We start from the raw sequence: 24,588 nt of genomic DNA, 5'->3' as shown, positions 1-24,588 counted from the left end.
AAGGGGGGGTGGGGTAGGCGATGGGCATTTCTTCCAAATAGTGATTCAAGCCATGATGTATCAATAGTTTGTAACCATATTACCGACCAATTACTAACTCGCATGTTGGGTTAGGTACAGATTTGCAAAGGGCAATGGAGTCCCCTTTCGACCCATTCCCAATTGGGAATCGTGGTTGCAGCTCCAAGGGGAGCGGGCAGTACTCTTACTGAAGTTTTCCGAAACAGAAAACTTTTTTTTTTTTATCAGCTCCACTTCCTTTAAGGTAATCAGGTCAGCTGTGGTTGCTCCACTCACAATTGAAAAAGTATGAAAAATAAAATGGTTATGAAGAGATTTCATGACCATTTTATTTTTCAGTTTACCGTCCCGAGTGGCAGCACTGGGCACGCCTATAGATGCTTATTGGCTGCAGAGAGCAGTGTTGCTGGCTGCTCCAGTTTAAACTGCACATGTCATTTTGGCCAGCTGTCTTGAGACAGTCAACCTGACATGCACATTTTAAACTTTAAACCTCTCCATACAGGTTTTTAGACAGCTGAGTGGGGAGCAGGCACAGGCCCTCATAGTCTGCAGGAGCTTCAAGGTAGCACACCCCAGCCAATCCTGGCACTGCTCTCATGCTAAAGTGTAGCTTTGATGCCTGAAGAAGCCATTCCACAATGTAGAATCTAGCATCTGACGGTAAAAGAAGATGAAATCTGGCACAATATTTTAAGGAGAATCTCAAGGAGGTTCGTTATTTGGCAATTGAATTTACTGGAAAAATACATATAAAATAACATTATTAAAATAAAAATCTAATTAAAAATATTAACAAAGTACTTTTTAAATTAAATAAAAATACAGCTTTATAAAATTAAAAACACAAAATCACATAAAAATGCAGTGATCCCATTTACTATTCCCATAACAGTAGGCAAAGTGTTATACTTTGAAGGGGTCAAATGTACTATTCCCACTTCAACATAAGCAATAGTAGGGAAAGTGTAGGATTCGGAAGGATCAAATTTAGGGAAAGTGCTGGTCTTTGGAGGGTCAGATTTACTATTCCCACTTCAGTATGAGTAATAGTGGGGAAAGTGTAGGACTTTGGAGGAGTCGAATTTACTATTTTCAATGCAAAATAAGCAACAGTAGGTTACGTGATGGACATTGAAAGGGTCAGATTTACTATTCCCACTCAAAAAAAAGTAAATGTAGGGAAAGTGCTGGATTTTGGACAGGTCAGATTTATTATTTATTTTCCAACCGTAGGGAAAGTGTTGAAATTTGAAGGGGTCAAATTGACTATTCCCACGCCTAAAAATTGACTAAAATATGAATAATTAATTATTTTTACATTATAAAATAATAAAAAATAATTACCAACTAAAATTAATACAGTAGCAATTAAGAATAAAATACTTTAAAATATGTGCTATTTAAAAACATTACAAAATATATATTTCAATCTCTTCCACCCTACTACCCCAAACATCCAATACGCACAAAAACACTTGATAATGTTTAACAATACAGATTAATAAAATATAAAAATATTACACATTAATATACAAATTATTAAAATCAATTACATATTTGACAAAATCAGTAATCTAACTAATTAACATTTTGTTGCGGGGAGTGGTGAGACTATGGTGGCCATATTGGAGGTGAGGAGACTGTTGCTGCGCACCTCTACGGTACAACCTGCAGCACTCAACTGACCCTCAGTGAAGAGGTCAGATTGCTGCAACTTCCTGATGCCTGGTTCAGCGCCGGGGACAACTGTGGAGGTTGTCCATCCTAGAGCACGTTGACTACAGCCTGTCTTGCTTCCCCATATGTAGCATTACTGTGGGGAAAGGCTAGTGGCTGGGGCCCCTGAAGGTTTTTTGGACATATTTTCGAACTAACCAACCAGCTGAGATCATAATGCTATGCTATATACTACCATATGTTAGGTCTATGTTCTTTGAGCTCACTTCCTGCACAAACTGGCAGATTAGATCTACATTTTTAGTTTAAATTGCACATCTTTGGTACTCATCATTGTAATGTTTACTCTTTGTGTTCAGACTCATGTATCTGTTTCGTATCTTATATGTAATCCATGTCCTCTGAAGTCCTTATGTAATGTAACTGGTTCTATTGTGAAGCGCTCTGACACCTTCAGGTAAAATACGCATTATATAAAAACGCATAAAGAAAAAATAAATAAAAATATCTTTTAAATAAATTACAAATTAAATATTTTGCACAATTAATAATAAAACAAACAAATTAAAAGTAAAACATTAATGTTTATAAACATTTAAAATAAATAATAAAATTTCCCCTAAGAATACAACAGTCTTGCAATGATTAAATTTGAATAAAATAAAAAAAATTATACTACCAAATCAAAAACAATGTAAAGTTCTGTGTTATTCTTTTATGATCCCTTTGATCAAAACAAAATCTGTGGACTGAAGAAAAAACAACAATATTAACTACACTAAACTAAAATACCACACACTTAGCATTAAATTAATACTAATAAACAAAACAAAAACTAATAAAAGAACATAATAAAAAAATTTTATTATATACAACTATAATTAATAGAAAATATAAAGTACCTAACCTTGAATACTCCTGCAGGCATCATACTGGTCTAGAAAGCACTTCCCCATAGCTATTTCCCAATGGTAGTGGACTCCTGGTTCCATTCAATGCTGGAAGTGACTTTCCTATGACAACTTCAACTCCATAATGGCCCTAGTTGCCATTCAGACCCCAGTTTACTTTTATTTTCACCATGCTGCCAAAGCACCAGTGTGAAAATTACTTTGAATCAGTTTGTAGTGCAAGATCCGAAAAAGGTTTAGGAACCTAATTATATGATTTGTTAATTATATGTGTTCAAAGCATCCGTCAAAAAAGGAGGATGGGAGATATTGGTGGTGAATCTGCAGGTAGATAGAGTATCCACCAGAAATATCATTACCAAAGGTAAGCAATTTTTTCTTACGGTGAACCTGCAGATTTCTCTCCTCGTGAGTAGATTCCCAAGCATAGCCACCTCTGGGATGGAGGATTTCAAAGGATTTTAAACAAGGAATCTCTCGGGTAAAACATGACCAACCTTTCAAATCCAAGTAGTAATGCTTGGTGAAGGTATGGAGAGATGACCAATAGGCAGTTCTGCTTACATCACCATCCTGGACCCTTCTAGCCTGGGCATAAGGGGAAAAGTTTTCTCTTGTGCAGTATGCCCAAATGCCCTAGGGAAGTTCTTTCTGGGCCATGTCGAAGCAGATCTTTTATGCATAGGATAATCCACTGAGATAATGTCCTTTTTTCTACTGCTTTCCCTTTTCTGCTACCAACATAGTCAATGAGCGGCTGGTGATCCACCGAAGATCTTGGGTACACTCAATGTAGAAGCAATCTCTCCTCCATGGTAATGTGAGGGAGGAGCAGAAAGATGGCAAATTTATGGAGCGCCCGTATTGGAAAAGGATTACCACCTCTGGGAGGAAAGCAGGTCTGGTTACCTTGTCAGGGTAAAAGGATGTGTGCGGAAGCCAGAAGCTAAGTTCTTGCAGGTCACTGACACAACTGGCGTAAGTTATCACAACCTGAAAAAACAGCTTGATAGTCAAGAGGTGTAAAGAGCAGTTACAAAGGAGTTCTTATAAAGTAAGAGTTATGTTAAGATCTCCCCAAGGCATAACAAATGAAGTAGGAGGAAACATACTGGTCAGACCTTTCAAGAACCTTTCACCATACCCACGGCACAACCTCCCTGAACCAGAGAAAACACAAACCTGAGAATGTCCCACATATATGAGAATTTAAAGTATTACGTAAGTGGTATATGCACCAAGCAACAGACTTGTGCTATCTCCAGGAATAAGCAGAATTTTTGGAAGAACGATGGGCTGATAAAATGACATCCATCACATCATCGGGAGGGAGAAAGGCATGGAAGTACCCCTGCTCAATCTCCATGCTTGAAGGTGTAGACTCTGTAGGTGCGGGTGGAGAAGTTACCCCTCTGATTGGGAGTAAGCATGGGTGAATTTTGCAAATTCGCAATTCGCGAATTTGCGGATTTGCGAATTCGCGATCCGCAAAATTCCTGAATTTGTGCAAATTTGCGGATTTTTTTGCGTGTTCGCGGGGCGCTTTGCGTGTTCGCGGGGCGCTTTGCGTGTTCGCAGGGTTTTTTTGTGCTCGTTGTTGTGCCCTTCTGCCCTCTGCCCCACTCGTTTTTGGGCCATTCTGCCCTCTACCCCACTCGTTTTTGTGCCCTTCTGCCCTCTGCCCCACTCGTTTTTGTGCCCCATTCGTTTTTGTGCCCTTCTGCCCTCTGCCACACTTGTCGTTGTGCCCTTCTGCCCCTCTCCTGTTTTATTTTAGAAAGGCGCCGGCAAGCTGCCAGCGCCATTCTAAAATAGTTACTAAGTTAGCTTCATCAGGAAGCACTAATAGATAAAATAAAGCAGGTACTCGAATTCAATTAAACTCTAGCACCTGCTTCTATTAGTGCTTCCTATTGAAGCTAACTTAGTAACTTAGCTTGCCGGCGCCATTCTACAATAGTTACAAGCTTGAAGCTTGAACTTTTGCCCCCGGGATCCGTTCCGCTCGCGTATTCGTGGATTTTTGGCAAATTCGCGGGAGTTCGCGGATTGCGAATTTGCCGAAAATCCGCAAAATCCGCTAGCGGAACGGATTTTGCCCCTGCTTAATTGGGAGAGGAGGACTACCCTGAGAAGAAGGAGTAGGGAACACAGGGAAAGGTGCAGTATGTCTGCGTACCACTCCGTTCTTGGCAAATCCAGGGCTACTAAGAATACTTGGGCCTGATATTGGTGAATTTTATCAGAATTCGAGAAATCAAGCATATGGGAGGGAATGTATAGTGGAGAGGAATGTTCCACTCTAACCGAAACTCCACCACTAATGCTCCTTTCCTCAGATACTGGTTGGGGGGGAGGCACAGAACTTCAGGCAATGTAAAACAGAATGAGTGGCATAGAGATCCACCTTAGGCATGCCCACATATCGAACATACTCCGTCCCACCTCCAGGTCAAGACGCCACTCATGATCAGCAAGATTGGGCTGGGTTAGGTCATCGGCTCTGGTGTTCAGTGGCCCGCCAGATGATTCAGCACATCTGTTCATGTCTGTGCACCCAGGACCAGAGCCTAAGAGCTTCTCAACAGTGAGACTGAGATCTTACTCCCCCTAGCTTATTGACATACTACAGTATGGTTGTATTGTCTGTAATGATCTGGACTGACCAACTGCAAATAGAAGGGAAATATGCCCTGAGTGCTAGGTGAATAGTTCTCAGTACAATCTGATTTATGTGGAATTTTCTGATTTTTCGGAGACCAAAAGCCTTTGATCTTCAGCTCCTCCAGGATTGGAGGCTGCTGGCACCACCGTGGCCACGGCTGGCAGTGGTTCAAAGGACATTCATATGGAAAGTGTGTTCTACACAGATATCTAGTTGCGCAAGACCTGGGTAAATATGAAAGTTATGGCAAACCACAATGGAGCAAGGTGCGGACACAAGAAGTGGATTGTTTCCGGTGTCAGCTTTCCTTTGGAGTTTCTGAGAAAAATGTCTGAGAAGATAAAGTTCAATGGGGTAAGACAGCTGGCGGTGTCCAAGGAGGAGGTGTTGTCATCAGGGAACCGCTGCACAAAGTTGTGGTGAAAAATGTTATGTTCACACCTTGTCTCTTTTCTGGAAGCTGAAAATCTCCAGTCGGGGCTCAGAGCTAGACTCTGAGTTACCCTTTGGAGCTGGAAATTGGACTCTCTAAGGTATGTGCAAGTTCTTCCTGAAGCCACAATATAATCACAGAATTGGAACATGTGATAAACAGGGGAACACAAGAAGCTTTCACAGTCCTAGGAGGCAAAAGTCATGGGCATAAAAAAACCTCCTTGCTGGATTAGGAACCCCAGGAGGCAGACTGAAGGATTCCAGGATGCAGACAACAGAAGAATCAGCTCCTAGCAGAAGAAATAGGAACAATAAGGTGGCAAGAGTGAAGAACTTCTGAAGGAACACAACTGCAATGAGACACACCCACAATCCAAACTGGAACCATTATAAATTAAACAAACAGGATCAGGAAATGCTGTAACACCCCATGCTACAATCCCTATGTTGGTTTGGGAAACCTAATAGAAACTAAAGGAGGAAATAGACATTCCCAAAAGGAAAGAAATGGAAAAGAAAAAAACAGAACCTGACTACTTTTAAAGTCCCTTTAAAGCAAACATGCTAACTTTCAGTCAAGTCATTGCCTTTTTGTAGTCAAGCTCATGGAAGACAGCCACCAAAACCAAGCAGTAGCAAGAAGCTGAGAAGCTCCAGTAAAATTAGCCCCAGATAAGTGTTTCTCCTTGCCTGCAGCTGTAGTCATCCGAATGCATATCACAGCTCTTTAGTGGCAGTGAAAAGCTGCATTTGCAACATGTAGTCACACCTGCATCCAGGATGTACGGCTTACGTTTTTCTATCAGTGTATCCAAATGGCATCTGGAGCCCTCTCAGTGCATTCTGTTCACAGGGGCAGTCCTGGCTACCACCTTGGACAAAGACTTCCCACCAGACCAGAAATTGCAGAACATTCATGCTCTCCTACCACGATTCAGGGAAGGTGCTTGGATTCCAGTCCTGTGTGTCCCTTGCATGTTAGGTCTGCTGACCTCCTGCATTCTCCTGATCACATACTCTCCCTTGCACATGAGGGATCTACAGTGGTGTCTCCGCAGGCTCCAACACAGGGGAGACCATACACACTCCATTATGATTTCAAGGGAGACAGTAGCAGAGCTTGCCTGTTGTGGTGTAGAACACACTTTCCATATGAATGTCCTTTGAACCGCTGCCAGCCGTGGCCACGGTGGTGCCAGTAGCCTCCAATCCTGGAGGAGCTGAAGTTCAAAGGCTTTTGGTCTCCGAACAATCAGAAAATTCCACATAAATCAGATTGTACTGAGAACTATTCACCTAGCACTCAGGGCATATTTCCCTTCCATTTGCAGTTGGTCAGTCCAGATCATTACAGACAATACAACCATACTGTAGTATGTCAATAAGCTAGGGGGAGTAAGATCTCAGTCTCACTGTTGAGAAGCTCTTAGGCTCTGGTCCTGGGTGCACAGACATGAACAGATGTGCTGAATAATCTGGCGGGCCACTGAACACCAGAGCCGATGACCTAACCCAGCCCAATCAACCTCATTTCTCACACTTACCTTGCATATTCTGTACCACAACATGTTTAGCATCACAATATTTTTGACGTGATATTTGAGTCACACAATATTTGCGAACTCAATGATATGGTAGAACACCCTCAGTTCAGTACTCCTCAATCAAGTGGTCACCTATTATCTTCTGAAACTGAATCTAAAATGTGCTAATAATCTTTTGAGACTCTGTGAGGGAGTGAGAGGAAACCAGCATATCACAGCTGTTATGTAAGCCTGAGCAGAGTTCACGAAGTTCTGCGTAGCAGAACTCCGCAAAGTGCAAAAAAAATCTGTCGCGCAATGCGAAGCTCCACAAACGGCAGAGTGCATTGGATAAATGCTGTTCACTATGATTTTCAGTGCCAGGTGCTTGTCTGAACTGTACAATCATCACGAACAGCAGAATGCACAGCGCAAGTGGGTACTGCTTCCTTTCTGCCACTCAACTAGATTTTTACTCGAGAGGCAGCCTTCTCAACGCGAACAGACAGTTTCTCAATGCCAGCGATCGCGAGCATACACAACCACTCGCAATGAGAAATCTGACTGCCTGCGTTGAGAAATCTCGCCGGGAGATTGATTTTCCATGCTCGTGCTCGCCAACTTGATGTTGACGATCGCGAACGTGGAAAAATCTCGCCAGGACATGGATTTTCCTTGCTCGTGCTCCCCAACTTGATGTTGAGAATCGCGAGCAAGAAAATAAAACCTGTAACGCTATGCAGTGAACTGCCCAAACTTAGGGGTCGATTAGGATCGCGGACGGACTTGAGTCCGTCCGCGATCCCCGAGGAGGAGGGAACTCCCGCAGGGGCTGCGGAGTTCCCTCCATTGCAATTAGGATGTGACCGCCAGGGTGGCGGTCACATCCCCTATATTTAACATTGCGGCGGGTGCAGCTTCAAGCTGCACCCGCGGCAATGTTAAAAATGCAATCATCGCATTTGCGTGCACAAAGCGGCAGGCACCGCGCGGTGCCTGCTGCTTTGTGCACGCAAATGCAGGGGGGTACCATAGGTACCCCCCATGTGCACCCCCCATCCTCCCTTCACCCAGGGGGCCCGCAACGGGCCCCCGAAGTGATTGTCCGTATGCTTTTCCACGGCGGAAAAGCCGTCGCGGAAAAGCATTACTCTTACACCATCCTAATATGGCTGGCGGTGTCTGATAGAGACCGCCAGCCATGTTAGTGCTTTTCCGTCGCGGTCGGAAGCCGACCGCGGCGTAAAAGCTGCGGACGGAATCCAAGACCCACCAGCCATCCTAATTTGGCGGTGGGTCTTGTGAGGCTCCGCAGAGGATTCTCCGCATCCTCCGGGCCGGCGGTGGCTTCCGTCGGCCCGGAGGATGCGGAGAATCCTCCATCCTAATCGGCCCCTAACTGTTATGGCCACCTTTAGTACATTGTGGTACACTTTAGTCTTTGTAGTGCACCTGTCATTTTTCAAACTTTTGTGAACAACATATTCCAAGAGCTTCTAGAAGTATTAATGGTGATGTACTTGGATAGTATGGTAATGTAATCCAGTACATTTGAAGAAAATATATGACTGGTTTGAGAAGTCCTCAATAAACTATGGAAGCATTCCATCTAAGCCAAATGAAAATGCGTGCTTTTCCATCATAATACAGCCCATACCATAGCTAACCAGGAAGGGAGTGAAATTTGACTGCACTGAAGGCACGAACTAGTGTTGAACAAACCTAATGGCTGCTTTCACATCTGCCCCCATCTTGAGATATCCTAATAATCTGCTCCATTTTGCTGTTGAAGCGGACACTTCATCAATAGAAATTGGAGCAGGACTGTCACGGAGAGATCTAGAAAACCAATGCCCTTCATCCTGTTGCCTGTTTTTCCTGAAATCTGAGTGAGGCTAAAAATAATTTTACCATATGAAGCCATGGAATCTCTAGCCATCAAGGAAGTTTTTTCATACTGGAAGCATCATTTAAAAGGGGCACGTTGTAAAATAACTGAGGAACATACTGTACCTAAAACTATGAAAGTGCCAATGCACAAGATGCTCTTTGGACCCTTTTTTCTCTCAATTTGACTACAACATAACTTACAGACCCAGAAAGATACATGAAGAGGCTGATGGCCTATCTCTCCAATTTAAAGAAATGGACAATCCTGAGTTTATTCACATTGCACCCTGTAGCTCAGTAATTTCCACAGTAAAATCAGATGACTTCCTGGACTGGTCATCCAGGACAAAGAAAAATTATTGAATTATTCAATAGAGATTTTTGGTGGCCCGGTCTAAAATCATCAGTAAAGGAGTATATGAAAAAAACTCCTAAGCAAACAGGATTTCAATGGATTTTATAGCTGATTTACCACTGTCTATTGGCTTTACAACTCTGCTAGTTGTTGTGCTTGCTTTGTCAGCACAGAAACTAAAATTGAAACGATACGGAGACAATTAGCCTGTGCAAGAATGACATGCAAATTCGTGAAGTGTTCCATATTCTTTGCCTACTGTGTGCTGAGCCATATGGACAGGTTGAGACAGCAGCGATGAAATAGGGGGTGGGGGGGTAACAGACGCTGGAGGGATAGACATGCAATGGTGGAAACTGGGTTAGAGGAGACTGACCCCGAGGTGCGGGGAGTGCAGCTGAGGCCCGTACAGGTAAGAGCTTTGGGGTTATTTCAACAGATGAAGGCGAGGGAAAATTAATTTTTATTTAATTTTCCCTCATGGTCATCTGTTGAATCCCCACACAACCTGGCACCACCGCTCTTACTTGCACATGCCACGGTGGGGGCGGGGGTGACCCTACAAGTTCTCTCAAGGACTGTAAATGGCCTGTGTAGCAGCCTAAACAGATAGATTTTGCTAAATTTGCCTCGTACACAACCTCAACATTATCCTGCATGAGACACACCTGATGGGGAATAGCTGTGGTTTCTTCAAGTGGGGTAGATACACAATGGTGGTGCACGTAAAGTTTTCAGTGGGATCCAAGGGAGTAGGGATTCTGGTGCGTAAATCTGCCCCCCTTGCCATCACTTGGAGATGGGTGATGCCCGATAGCTGTCAGGCAGCATCCTGTGGCACATCAAATGGGATTCTTTTTAACAATAGTGTCCTGGTATCTACCTTTGGAACAGCAGACAGACTGGGTAAGATGGGGGACTGGCTATTGGATACACCAGACGCTCACACTATCTTTGGGGGAAACCTGAACCTGACAGCCCATGGGAACCGAGACAGGGAAACATTCTCACTACTTCTGCCCAAGAATTATACATGTGCAGCAACCTTTCTGAGCAACTAGCCGATCTGTGGAGGATGCACCATCCAGAACAGCTGCAAGACCCCTATGCAGTTAGTGCCATGAGGTCATTCCCTCGTCTAGACTATCTACTGGTTCCTCAATCCCAAGTCCTTTCAGAGACACGCAATACCTGCCCAGAGACATCTCGAACCACTCGCAAATGACCAAACATGTCAGACATCCCTGGGCCTCTCAATAATGGGATTGAGTCTAGACCCATGCAAGTTTAAGGACTGTGATACATGACAGGGTAGTGGAGGCTACCAAAAGATACTTCCAGGAGATCAAGGGGTCGGTGGACTCAGGCGGTGGTCCTGTAGCAGGCATTCAAAACAGTAATCCGAGGTGAACCAATCGCTCATACAATGGCCAAAAAAAAAGAGACAAGACAGTGAGTGCCAAGAACTGGAGTTCAAATTGGTGTATTTGGAGTTGGAGTTTATAGCTTCATCAAAGCAGAACTGGCAAGCAGAACTGAAAAGACTGGGGAAGACTGTAGATCTCATGACCAACAAAAACTCAGGGCCAAGTTCAGGGTGAAACAAGGGCATGTATACAAATTCAGAGATAAGGCAGGGAAACTCCTGGCATGGCTGGCAAAATGGGAAATAGGGCAGAAATAGATTTGCAAACTCCAGAAGGCATTGCCCAGAAGATAGCAGTTTACTTGGGGGAATTGTATCTACCATGTCTGTCCAGGAATGTGGGGGTATTGACCGACTTCATTTGAGATCTCCCAACCGCCAGTCCTGGGGGCAAGGCCTAGGGAACACTAGAGGGCAAGATATCGGGCTCAGAAATCATGGATGCCTTGTCACACTTGAAGAATTGGAGGGCTCCAGGTCCAAATGGCTTACTGCTCAAACCTTCCCAGACTCTTTGTGCCCAATCATGCCCCACCTTACAGTGATGTTCCAGGGTGCACAAAGAGAGGGGTGCTGCTGGGAGACATGTGCTAAGCCTTGATTATACCTATCCATAAAATGGGTAAGCCACCAGAGAATTGTGCATCATACCTGCATTGTGGAATGTAGAAGTGAAGATATTGGTTAGGGTTCTTGCAGATCTCATGTTGCAAGCTGCAGGATCATTGGTGGCAGCAGATTAATCAGGGTTCATGCCGCATAGGGCGACAGACAGAAATTCAGACACCTATTTTACTGCGTGGCCCAGAGCTGCAGGGTAAGAGAGCCAGCGGTGCTCCTATCACTTGACACAGAAAAGAGTTTGACTTCCTGAATTGGCCCTATTTGTTTGCAATCTTGAGGACGATGGGCTTTGGTCAGTCATTCCTGGGTTGGGAAGACACAATTTCATAATATGTAGCTGACATCTTCTCTACCTGGCAGATCCCAGCCGATTTCTTCCACGGATACTGGAAATATTGTGCACCTTTGGGATGTTCACAGGAATAAGTATAAACTGGAATAAATCTGTGATGTTACCCTACCACACTGGCGCCTTTCTCCTGATCTCTTCCAAGTCCGGTGGGAGCTTGCTGAATTTACATATCTAGGAATCTACATTACAAATTTGGGCAGCCTTCTGGAGGCATATAGATGAGATTTGGGTAATTGGCGGAGCCTGCCTCTGTTGTTGGGGATGGGGGCCTCTGGTGTTTAGGGTGCTCACTCATCCCCTACAACAACATGCTATCTCCCCAGTAGACATGACGGTACTCACTCACAGTCTCCCCAACTTAGACACAGGTGGTAACAGGAGCTGGATAGACTAGAAGATAACACATAGAGCAAGAGAGGTGGCTGTATGAGCAGGCCTTGGCCAGGTCTAGCTCATGTTGCTCCACAGAGCATATTTCAAAAGGGTGATACTACACAAATTAGGGTGCAGCGTCTCTGGCCTATGTCTGAGGGGTTGTGGTCAGAGAGGCACCTTCTTACATACCATCTGGGGATGCTGTCCATTACAGAGGTATTGGGAGAGGGAGAGAGTCAGACTGCCCAAGTGACGGAGGAGAAAGTATAACTTGCTACAACTGGTAGCCCTGGGTGTCTTGAAAGAAAAGACGCTGGACAGGTACACATTACTCTACTGCAACATGGCCCTTGTGGTTGTGAGACATGACATAGCCAAAAGCTGGGGAATTCCCTCCTTGCCCACATTGAGGGAGTGGGAATCCAAACTTGACTGGTGTATGAGGGCGGAGGAACAGGCCTACAAGGAGCAAATTTGACAAAATATGGGGGCGTTCAAAGAGCGAGGCCACTACCCATTAGTAGTCAATATATTCAAAGGGACCGGGAGAGCAAGGAGGCAGGATGTTGGTGAGAGGGGACGTGAACCAGGGGAATCTATGCTTGTAGTAATTAGGGACGGACAGTAGGAGGTGATAATGTCAGGGTCTACATATGGGGGCTTAGACCGGATGCCTGCTGACACACGATGTGACCGACAAATTGGGAACCATGATCTATATCGACGATCATCAACTGGAGATAGAGGTACAAGGGTAGCAACCCAAGCCAGAAACAGTAACATATTGCAATGCACACCAACTGTCTGGGAGATATTTGTGTTGGTGGGTTGTTTTCACTGTTTGGGTTTCTTCTTGCGTGTTAGGAGACACCACAATAGCTAGCTCCTCATCTCCGGGGAGCCCCTACCAGTAAAGCATGAAATGCAATGTATGTTGTCAAGTTGAAAACATAACAAAAAAGATTTGTTTTAAACTCCGCTAGATATCATTGATAACTTCATGAAGATAGGCCATTTCAATATTCTTAAACAACTCCCTACAGCTGTTAAATTAGCAGACATTTTATCATTCACATTTTACATCTTCATGGCCTTCTAGACATCATCACAGAGGTATCAAATTCACAAGGAGGAACTAATGAAAAAAGTGTGCATGAGGAATTTCAAATCCACCAGTTCTCACCCACAAACTGATGAACAAGCCGAATGGCTAAGCCAGTCTTTAGAACAATACTTATGATGCTTACATATAGATCACCCAAATGCCCTGTACTGATGGACTGCCTTGGAGGAATTCACATACAATAACTGACTGCATTCACCAATGGGAAGGTTGCTCTGTTCCTATAAATATCCTCCTCAGATGTCACCAAGGAAAGTTTCTAGTTTCACTGTTCCCCCTGTGACTACTCTCCTACAATGACTACAAGATATACAAACGGCAACAGATCAACATCAGGAGCGGGCAAAAGGGGCGTATAAATGCTTTGCTGACGGATATTGTACAAAGATATCTGATTTATAGAATGAGGATAGGGTTCGCCATCCGCTAACTATTGCACTGTTCCCAGATAACACTCTAAATTCACATCTTGCTTTTTTAGTCCGGTCACAGAGTTAGAGAACGTGGGAAGATCAGCTACACATTTGGTACAGCCCTTATATTGGCATATTCACCACATATTTCATGTTTCTAGTCAAACCAACAATTTCTGAAGCAGTTAAAAAACCTCCAGCAGTCGTAATAGAGGGGTCATTAGAGTACGAAGTCAAGTAGATAAGTAGGCAGCGAGGCAGCGAGGCCAATTACTATATCGAATAACCAGGAAAGGAAATGATGTGTCTGAGAGGTTTTAGGACCTACAGATTTTGTCCACGCTTCCAAACCGGTGAGAGGATTTCAAGAAAGTCATCCAGTGAAGTTTGGGCACAGCATTTCTTGCCATGAGTGCTCTTCAGAGGAACGCTACTGTCAGGGCTCTGTCAAAGTACAGGTAGACTAGTGAGTCTAGATTACACTTGCATCTGGAAAAAATGGAAAATGGGTCAGTGGAACCTAACTTAAAAGGCAACTCTAGACAACTAAACGCAGGGTAGTTTACTGCTTGAGTCTGAAGTAATTTCAGGGTTAATGGTGACAGAGCAATATTTAAGGCCACATCGCTCATGGTCGTTTGCTCGTTGACTGTGTTGCTTAGTTGCATTGGATCTTGTATTAGTTTTTACTGTTTTCTTCCCTTACAGTTTTTTTGGCTTTCTAGCTAGTGTTTCTTTTGCCTTGAGCTTCATTTTGATATATTTTGCCTCTTTGTATTTCTGTTGTTCTCCTGACTGGTGTGTTTGCGACAGGGTCCTAGGCTCTCTTCTGGATTCAGATCGACTCAAGGCTCACCAAAGCAATCGCCACTGCTGAAATTAGTAAGCTTTGTAAATGTATTTGTATACTGTATTTTCGAGCCAGCTGATCAAATATACTTACCTGTTGTCTTCTATCTGTCAGCCAGTTCATTTTGACTTATCTCTGCAACACCAAGGTAGTGTTGGGTCACTCCTCAACTACAACGATTCTGTGCCAGAGAATGAACTCCAGTCTGATGTGTCTCTCTCACTTCCCTTTTCTTGTTTTACCTCAGATTCCTAGCACTGTCAGGAAGTCGATATCTGTTTGGCGGTGTGGGTTTTCAGGGACAGATCAAACTTTCAGCCATGTGGTTTTGCAATGTGTTAAACATTAAACATGTTTGCTAAGTATAAATCACAATGCAGTATGAGGTTTCTGAGCTGAAAACCTATTCGGTTTTTGATATTATAGAACCCAAATTGTATTATTTTGTCAACTACTCATTGATAAACTGGCAACACTTAATTTTAATTCTGGCACCAGATCCCAATTCAACTGAATATGATTGTTCTCATTATCAAACATGTATCTAATCTAACTCTCATATTAGTGTTTACTACTATAATTGAAGTGCCATATCAGTTGGTTTTACTGTCACACTTCTATATTCTTACACTTGATTCTAAGTTGTACATTCTAATTTAGGAAGGTGTTAAAACATTTTTTTAATTTCTAATGATAACAATTCCAGATCCTTCAAACCAAATGGTCCAACAAATCTAACATGCTATTTTCTCAAAGATGATTAATTGAACTTGGTATCCTAAATTAATGGCTTGTATACCTTTTGCTTCTGTGCCCCCCCCCCCTCTTCTGAATCAATACTGGAAGCCAGACACATCAGCCTCAGCAATTTCTACAATTTGAACCACAGAACAATACACAAAAATACAGAAGCAAATGCACATCAAACAGATGCACAAATATTTTTACTCACAAGAAAAAAAAATCCAAAAATCAAAATGTTAATTTTACTGGTAAGGTTGGAGGATTTCAAAAGTTGGATATAGTTCTAAAAGGTGAAGTGACATGCTAGACTATAGCATGTCTCTTTTGAGCTCCAATTAATGTTCTCATTTTCTCTGCGCATACCAGTGCTTCAAATGAAGTCATTAATCGTCCATATTAAATGCTGTTTGTTGCACTTGCACAGTCTCCAAAAGTTATGCTAATATCACTAACTACATTTTCAGCTTCCAAATTTAAATTTTCAGTGTTTTAAATGTTTGATTTGGCTTTTTCTGAGTATAGTTACTTAATTAATCTGCTAATAATATTTAATTTTCTGAACAGTTACAGACTCCCGAGTAGGCAGGACCCTCAGAAGTTCGTGGACCCCATGTTATCTATCAAATGATACAGACATAGTAGTTTTAAAATCCAATTTCCCATTTCATGTATAGTCTATAAAGGAATTAATGTTAATGCTTTTTGTGAAATCTTCATTATCAAAATGTTATCCAAGGTGGAACTTTGCAATTATTTTGTTTTGATCCTCTTTCTGCTTCAATTTATTCTGCAAACACTGGTTTTCTTGTTGCCCGTTGGTCTCAAAAAGTCCCATTGAAAAAACAAGCTTCACTTCTTGCCTAGATGCTAACTTTCCGACCACCAAGATTAGTGCTGGTGTACCTTGTGATACATTTTTCAATCCTAAACTAAGTGTACAAGAAGATGTTTCACCCATTTATGTATGTTTTGCCGGTACCAGTTGAATACATTCCTTCACGTTTACCCACATATCAACAGTATTAGTAAGATACTAAGCCTCACTTAAAGTTTGCATTTAGTAGGATGATTCCACAAATTACGAGTAAAACCTTAGTAGGTTGCAGCAACATGTGGAATCTCTTTTATTAGTCATTGTTCTGGCTTTTCTCTAGCTGAATCTATCATTCACCTCCTATTCCATCCTTGCATTTCTTTCACCTCCTATTCCATTGAATTAAACCTCTAACTGATCCCATTGTTGACCCCTGTTCAGACATTCTTCATTAGACGTGTTTCTTGTAGGAACACTCAAGTGCTGTAGTAGAACATACAGTATAGCATAATGGAATATGTCTCTACATTTCCCAGGAGGCATTATGATGCCACCCAACAAGTTGAACTCTATGATAATGGCCTATAACAAGTGCATCATGCTTTCGGACTCCACGCCTTTGAAAGGTATTGGTTGATCAGTCAATGAAACCTCAGTGACAGGATACAGACATAGTAGCCTTTTTTATGCCCCTTTTAGATACGTTTCATTTATCCGGCATGGGCTCCCAAATACTTTGTCAAGGAAGATGCTACAACTGCCTCCAAACGAATAGGGAGATAAAGACAGTGATCTCAAGCAAACTGCTATATACTTCCAAAACCAATCTGCTTTATCACAACTGAAAAACGAATTAGAAAAAGGTTCCGGGGAGATTTTATAGGTGATTAAAAGGTAGAAAATACATGCATGAGACGTATCCTTAAAACCTAATTATGCATTGCGCACATTACCACAAAACAATTAAAAAATCTCGAATGCCTGGAGTTTGTGGATGGCTTCTGATTACCACTAGAACACATCATACATTCATTCCATGGTTGTGGTTGAGCAAATAGGAGCTCTTTAGCCCACATTACTGAATTTAGTGTTCTTCTTCTTTAAATTTGTTACGCATCTATGCCAACGATGGGTAAGCTTTTTAAACTTATAGCAAGGTTGGAGTATATGTTTAACTTTCATGGCTGTAGAATGTCTATAGGGCTTCAGGTTCGGGCAGGCATCAAAGCATTGAGATTCCTGAAACCTACCTCCAATGCCAGCTTGCTGGACAAAAAGTGTTTTCGATATCCTAAGGCCGAAATTCCTTTGGTAATTCTTCAACAGGCTTAGCACACACCACTAAGCTCAGTGGTCTCTTGTTAGTACTCCTTTTGAAATTTAGAAATACTTCTTGACTAACATGAAGCTATTTTTTGCATCCCAAAACCCTCAAAAAAAGCTTTAGATTGATGTTGACAAAATATAACACGTTAGGTCTCTCTGGTTCTATCTGATCCTTTCCAATACACCTCTTCCTCAACTGTACTGGATCAATTTTCTTTCAGGATGACTTCTGGTCAATGTTATTACCACACTTAAATCATACTGATTATAAACCATCTCTGCAATACATGGCCTTTAAAAATGTATAGGTTTGTATTTATTTGCTTATACCGTGTAAACAAATCCCACAAGTTAATCTAGTTTCACTTCTCAGTGCAATAAAGATAGGTAACTAAACACTGATGCAGAAGAAAAGGTTGCTTAAAAGGAGTGTAGTGTAGTTCCTATATTCCCAATAGGCTCTGCGCATTAAAATAACATAAACAATAGTTTAGATGTAGGCCTGAGGTCGACTAGGTCTCTATTGAATATGTTAGACTTAATTGTGTGTGCCAGCTAGCTCAGAGGTCACTAGAAACTTTCTCGAGTAAACAAGAAGGTGTTTAGCTTTCCTGAATAGACAAGAAGGGATTAGCTTCTGACAACCGCATAAACATGACAACTTTGCTCCTTCCAGAATAAGGAGTATATCTCCAGAGTCGCGAAAACAATAGATAGCTATATCACTCAGTCAATCATGCATGCTTCGTTTCACCAGAAATGCAGAGAAATAGAGAGATGGGTGTTTTTAATAAAAGGGTTATTTATTGAGTAGTCTTCTTTCTCATGCAAGAAAAATGAATTGCCACAATTGCAATACTTGTCATAAAGTAAAGTGCGTACAGTAAAAGGAGTATTATGAAATAATACTGTAAAAGCATTTATACGGTTTCTAAGCCATAAGATACATAAAATGGATAAAATACATACAATGATAAAATAATGACTAAACGTACTCAACGGGTGTATCTAAGATACGCCTACCCCGGTGTAACTAACCTAAGCCTAGTACGTGGGAAGGAGTAGATGAGTTACAGTTTTTGCCAATAATCTGAATCAAGAATTCTTTATGGGTCTAATCAGCTCCATACCTTGGGTATAGAATGAAGGAGGTCTTGTATCTCTCTCTCAGGACTCGATCTTCCAGCAACCCGCGAGGGTGTCAGGGAAACACTGGGGCTGGATTTTCTCGGCAGGAGAAAAGACAGCGTCTCTCTCTGTGCGTCAGCAGGGAGGGTCGGCTTCCTTCGGCACTCGCATCAGCAGGGCGTCGGGCAAGTAGATAGCCAATCTGCTCCAAACCACTGTGTGTTGCTTAAGGCAGATGTTGGTATATTTATACCTGGAAGGTACTGAGTTTGACGTAAGGTTGGACATAAGACATCACTAAGAACTGGCAGTTCTTTCAGGACTCCAGGAATTCTAGGACAAATCAAAAAAGAAGCAGGGGGAATTCCCGGGCTGCTGGAGGCTTGGTTTGTTTAAGAACGCGTGGTGCTTTCTAGGAGTCTATGGGAGTAGCCTTGCCGTATTTGGACTGCATTGGTTATGACTTAATATGGATATGATTCTTATGCCTTTATAAGGATATGATTTGTTATAACCACATAAGGGCATAAATCGGGAATGTCTTAATTAGGGTCCTAGATACATTCACAACACCCACTCCAAATATAATGTCCATCATTACTAAATACTAAGCAATATTAAACATATAACGATGCATGTGTTTTCCAGCCTACCCCAAAATACATTTCAAATGGTATGTACACGAAAAAATGAGTATAATACTGCACGTTTTTAATAAGCAGTGGTGTCATTCAGATAATGCATATTTTGTACATTTAGATTGTTTACTGAATGAATCACAAAATTTACATTTATGAAATGGCTCTTAATACAGAAGAGAAGGTCGAGACCATTTCATCACATATTTATACCAGACTGCACATGTGCTAGAGGCTAAGTCAAAATATTGTCTCTAGAGATTTTAAAATTAGAAATCTTGTTCTCTAAGAATAGTTCTACTTTAAGCAGAGTATCATGTGTCAAAGAAAGTAAATATTTTGGGAACTGGAGAAAATCAATTTTGTTTCTGGGAAGAAAATTGTTCCAATGTTTTTTAGAAGTTCTGTTTATCAAAACTGAAGGCCAATTCAGAGTTCAGGGAACGCTGTGTGCTCGCTATTTCAAAAGTTATTCTCGTTGTTAGGAGAGAAAATTAACTCAGATAGGCTGGTAAAAAATTTGTCTACAACAGTAGGTGAAAGTTGGACCAGGTCCAAAAAAGTGAAAATAGTGCATATGCGCGAAGCATTGCCATCATCGGTGTTCAGATCAGCAATGGTCATGGAAGGTTGTACCTGTGTGCCGCTTTCATCTCGTACCTCACCGCCACCTAATCGTAATGGTGAAGTCTCAACAAATGCCGTCATCAGAATGGGTAGCCGCTGGGGACAACACGTTGCATGAGCCGTTACCGAACCAAGCAAAGTATCGACATCCATAGGTACTGCTGATGGAAGTGTGAGACAGACGTCTAACACGCATTCTTCTCCGCATAGCAGGCATCGTAGAACAGGTAAGATGCAATCTTGCCAGATTGGTCTGAATGAAAGAAACCAGGTAGTATTCAGATCTCTTAGCCGAGCCAAGCCGAGGACTTTAGTGATCCGTTCTCGGTATTGCATTGCTAGGATCGTGTCTTCCATTGTAGCCTAAGTTTTGTCTGTGTCTTGACTTGCCATATCGGAGCAGAAGGAACAAAATAAGATTCCTGCTACGAGTCCCAAGATGAGAGGCAGGCCGCCGAACACAGAATGCACGAAATTTGGGAAGATGCCAAGAACTGCTTCAAAGGGTGCTAACAGTCCCGAAAAAATTGTCTTAAATACATGTGCAAAGCCGCTGGTATCAGACATGTTTAAGATTTGACTTAACATTTCTACAAAATGCACGGGGCAATTTGTCGATAATAATGCATGTATCTCTGCTGCTGTCCTTGCAACTTGCAGATCATACGTTTCTCTAGACGAGGTTAAAGCCACAGTTGTTTGTAAAAGAATAGACTTCATTCTGCTTAAAGTATCAATTCGAATAGAAGAGATATTCAAAGAAGGCCATATTGCCACCTCCATGTCTGGTTTCCTGTTTGGATACAATACTTGCATACAACAAGTGACCATGGAAGTAACACTCACGAGATAGGCTTTTCCTGGCACCATGCCACAACAGCTGTGGTCACTTATTAGACCGTAGCTGCCGTTGGAAAGCTGTCTGAAAAAAGGCTCTGTGTAGCAGGGGTGCCGTGCAGGTGACATGAAAAAAGTTATTTGATGAACCTTTGCAGGCTCCATGCAAGTTAATTCCTTGACACAGAAGTGTACTGCTTAGTGATTTTTTATAGTTGTTACCACTAAGAAATACCTCTTTCTTGCCCCCACTCCAACATCTATGTGTATAAGGCAAATTCTAGGTTGACTTGATGTATCCTTTACCCAACCTTTCATACAGGCCTGCTGGTATATACTTTTGGCAACTGAAAAGTTGTTATCGGGTTTGTAATGGTGCCATGTATTATCCATTCAATGACCGGTCGTTCTGACATTGTCAATGGTAATTTTTTGAGTTTTTCAATGCTCAGCACCGTATAGTCTGCCCCTCTTTGTGTCAAAGAGATTTGTTTATCAGTAAGGTTAAAGATAGAAAATAATTACGTTGTGTTGATTAGACGCCATGGCACATTGCCTGAACGCAAATTTTGTAACGTCCGGCCTAACTGTACAATAGAACGTAATTGGGACTGGCCATGTTGTAACATTAGCATATCCTGTTCTATTATATCAACAGCAGATGATACAATGCTGTCCAGTGAATAAATTCTGGAGGACAGAGTCGTTAACCCATTGTCCACTACAGAAAGTGATTTTTCCAAATGAATACAATCAATTTCTCATATTTTTTCTGCAATTTCAATTTGTGTTATTTTCCAAGCTTCATTGTAAGCTGCGTATATACCGGCATATATGAAACGTTTTTGGCGCTGTTTGCGAGGTTCCAGTAAGAAATCTTGCAAGTCAGCACCTTCTTTAAGTAAAGTTAAGTGTTGCTTAATTTCTTAATTTCGGGTAGTGTGGATATCTGCAGCCATTCGAGGCATAGTTTTCCTACACTATATGTTGTTATTATCCCTGGGTGTTGTCTCTGGGAATATCTCAGGTCTGGCCTGTTCTGTTTGAACCCCTGTATTTTGTTCAGGAATCTACAGGTTGTTTAAATCTTTTATCTTGGCTAGACCAAGACAGGTTGTTTGTTGAATGGTGTCATTCAGGAACATTATTTGTTCTGGGATCATGCAGGCTCTGAATAGTGATTCTAGTCCTTGTACCTGCCATTCTTTTGTACCCGAGACAGTTTTTGTCTCAATGTTGTTTTTCCAAAATTCAAAACCAAATGTAGACATTTTTTCATAACATTTTTCAGAATAAATCAGTTTAGTGTTTGTCAACATGTTTTTCATTCCTGTCTTATTCATACTTTTAAAATAAAACGTTTCTGGATCAGTGATATTAAACCCTGAGAAGTATGGGAATTTCTCATAAAATGTTTTTGAACTGTCTTTTGGCGGAGTTGGACAATGTTCTCATTGATTATAACTGAAAACATTTCTAGGATTAGCAGATTTGTGCAAATAATGATGCCCAAAATGATTAAAGCAATACATTTCTTCATAATTCGATGAACTTTGTAAATAATCATGTTCTGTACATTTTGCTAACATTTCTAAATCTGACATCATATTAATAATATTTTCAAAGTCCCAATCATCAGAGAAAGTACTAGGTGCTACAAAGTCACTTAAAGAAATCTTGAACTGATGTGGATATTTCAAGAGTTCAACCGGGCCATAGATTTCGTAATCAGTATTGTCCCATGCTACACCACCAGGTATAGGAATGGCTGTGATATTCACTGATGATAGTTCTCTTTTTTCAATGTGAGATGATCTGTGAGGTTTTAGAACCAAGTTGATGTTCTGACTTGCTGTGTCCATTGTACTGTATTTTCCATCAATCATTCTTCCCAAGCTTAAAACTAAGATGAGCCAGAGCAGGAGGAAAAGTACACCTAACAAAATCCACAATTCAATCCACAGTGAAATCAGATATGTTTCCCCAAGTTGATGAAAGAGTTCTGTAATTTTGTCTTTGAAAGTTTTGTTTCCTGGCTTGTCTCCATTTTCATTTGGATCATCAGAAAAGTCATCGAAGTTGATAAAGTAGCCAGATGCAGTTCTGTCAATTGTTGCAATTGCTTCCGGATTTTCATTAATCTTTGGATTTGCTTCTTCCTTTGTTATATTAGTAAAGTCAGAGGCTACATAATTGTAGACAGGTGTTACTTGATGAACTGTTGCAATTTGGGTTTCAAGAGGCACAAGTTCCATGGCTCTGTTGCATAGTCCTTTTTTATTCACTGCAGGTTTATCAAATGTGATTAGTCTCTAAGTTTGAACCTCTTGGATTGTAGCAAGGTTTGGTCTTCTGCTACATCTTGGGAGTCCACTGGGCCTACTCCATATTATTTGCCACATGGTTGTGGTTTTACCAGGTCCATTGATACAACTCGGTTCTCTTTTTTACCAGCAAGGGGCGGTAGTACTACTGATCTTGTTCCGCTGATAGCTAAGACAGGTACTACTTTTCTGTAAGAAGGCCCAAATTCCTTCTTCATCGCGATCTTCTCTCTGACCAGATCCCCAATCTTTGGAATCCAGACAGATCTTGCTGCGGCAGGTGGTTTCTCTTCAGTGGCCGTTGGCTTTAGCTTTGTGTTACTTAGACTTCTTCTTGTTTCATTCAAGTCCTGTAAAACAGCCAAACGATCTTTGATATTAAAATCTTTTTGTTCCACAACTGAAGTCTGACAATCGAGGTCTTCGATTATCATTCTTGTACCAAACAAAAGTTCATACGGAGTGATTCCACTCAGAGAATTTCTTGGCAAATTGTTAAGACCACGTTGGACACTTATTAGATGTTTGACCAGCCCATCACCCGAACCTAATACCCTCGCTGTTATAGATTGCTTTATGTCACATTTTTTTCTCTCCACTACCGCATTTCTTTCAGGATGGAATGGACTAGAGTACCGCAACGCAATGCCCATGCTGGCCATGGCCTCCTTGTAAGCTCGAGAGCAAACGCAGGACCCTGGTCAGAATGTAGCATGCCAATTGCGTATGTGCCGATAAAGACTCGCAAATCTTTTATATAACAGTTCTGGCGTCAGCCGAGCACTGGGGCCACATCCAAATGAATCTCGTCTTAATATTTATGGGACTGCATTTGTCTGGCCGGACGCCTGCGTGTAGATAGTCTAATGCTGTCTAATAGAGGTGTCTGGGCTGGTATGTGCTAGAGTCTGATATCTGGTCCGGTTCATAACTGCGATCTCTATTGCAGTCTTGACAATCCATTGCAAAGTTATAAACTTGCACGCTCATTCCCGGCCACCAGTATTTTGATTGCAATTCTATTAGAGATTTCAGGATCTCTTGGTGCCTCAGACCCATTCCCATGTGTGCTTCTTCAATTAAGAAGACCCTCCGGTTCGTGTTTGGAATTACTCTATCCCCCACTCCAGGGATTTAAGCAAAAGGAACGGAGTTCGCATCAATAATGTATGTATTTCCGAGTGGATAGTTTAGAGGTAACCCTGCATAATTGCTTTCCATCGAGGCTTTTACTGCTAGTAGCGTTTTTCCATCTATTTGTTTTTTAGAAAGCTTTTTTGTAGCTACGGAAGCCGGTTGACCAGCTGCCGCCGTGGCTCTGTTAGCCAATGAATTCCCTGCAACGTGAACTCCATCATGACTCACGTGAGTCTTTTGTAGTTTTTTCTGTAAAAGAATTACCTGTTCCCATAGTATTTTATGTTTTATTGTGCCACCTCTTTCATCTTTGTAACCATTTTCAATCCATGTCTGCTTGGAATTATTATAAGATTCGACGCAGTAATGC

The 24,588-nt window shown here is 41.8% G+C and overlaps 1 protein-coding gene and 1 pseudogene across 1 annotated transcript in view; one reads left to right on the top strand and one right to left on the bottom strand.

The window, feature by feature from the left end:
* The window catches only part of C10H10orf67 (chromosome 10 C10orf67 homolog), a 2,378,031-nt gene that overhangs the window by 390,389 nt on the left and 1,963,054 nt on the right, over positions 1 to 24,588 (bottom strand). The window lies entirely within an intron of this gene.
* LOC147688768 (U6 spliceosomal RNA) lies at positions 9,633 to 9,732 on the top strand (annotated as a pseudogene).

This window comes from Lissotriton vulgaris, chromosome 10 (genome assembly GCF_964263255.1).
Source record: "Lissotriton vulgaris chromosome 10, aLisVul1.2, whole genome shotgun sequence".
Taxonomy (NCBI): domain Eukaryota; kingdom Metazoa; phylum Chordata; class Amphibia; order Caudata; family Salamandridae; genus Lissotriton; species Lissotriton vulgaris.
Note: the sequence above shows the minus strand (reverse complement) of the source record. Positions and strands in the feature narration are given on the sequence as shown.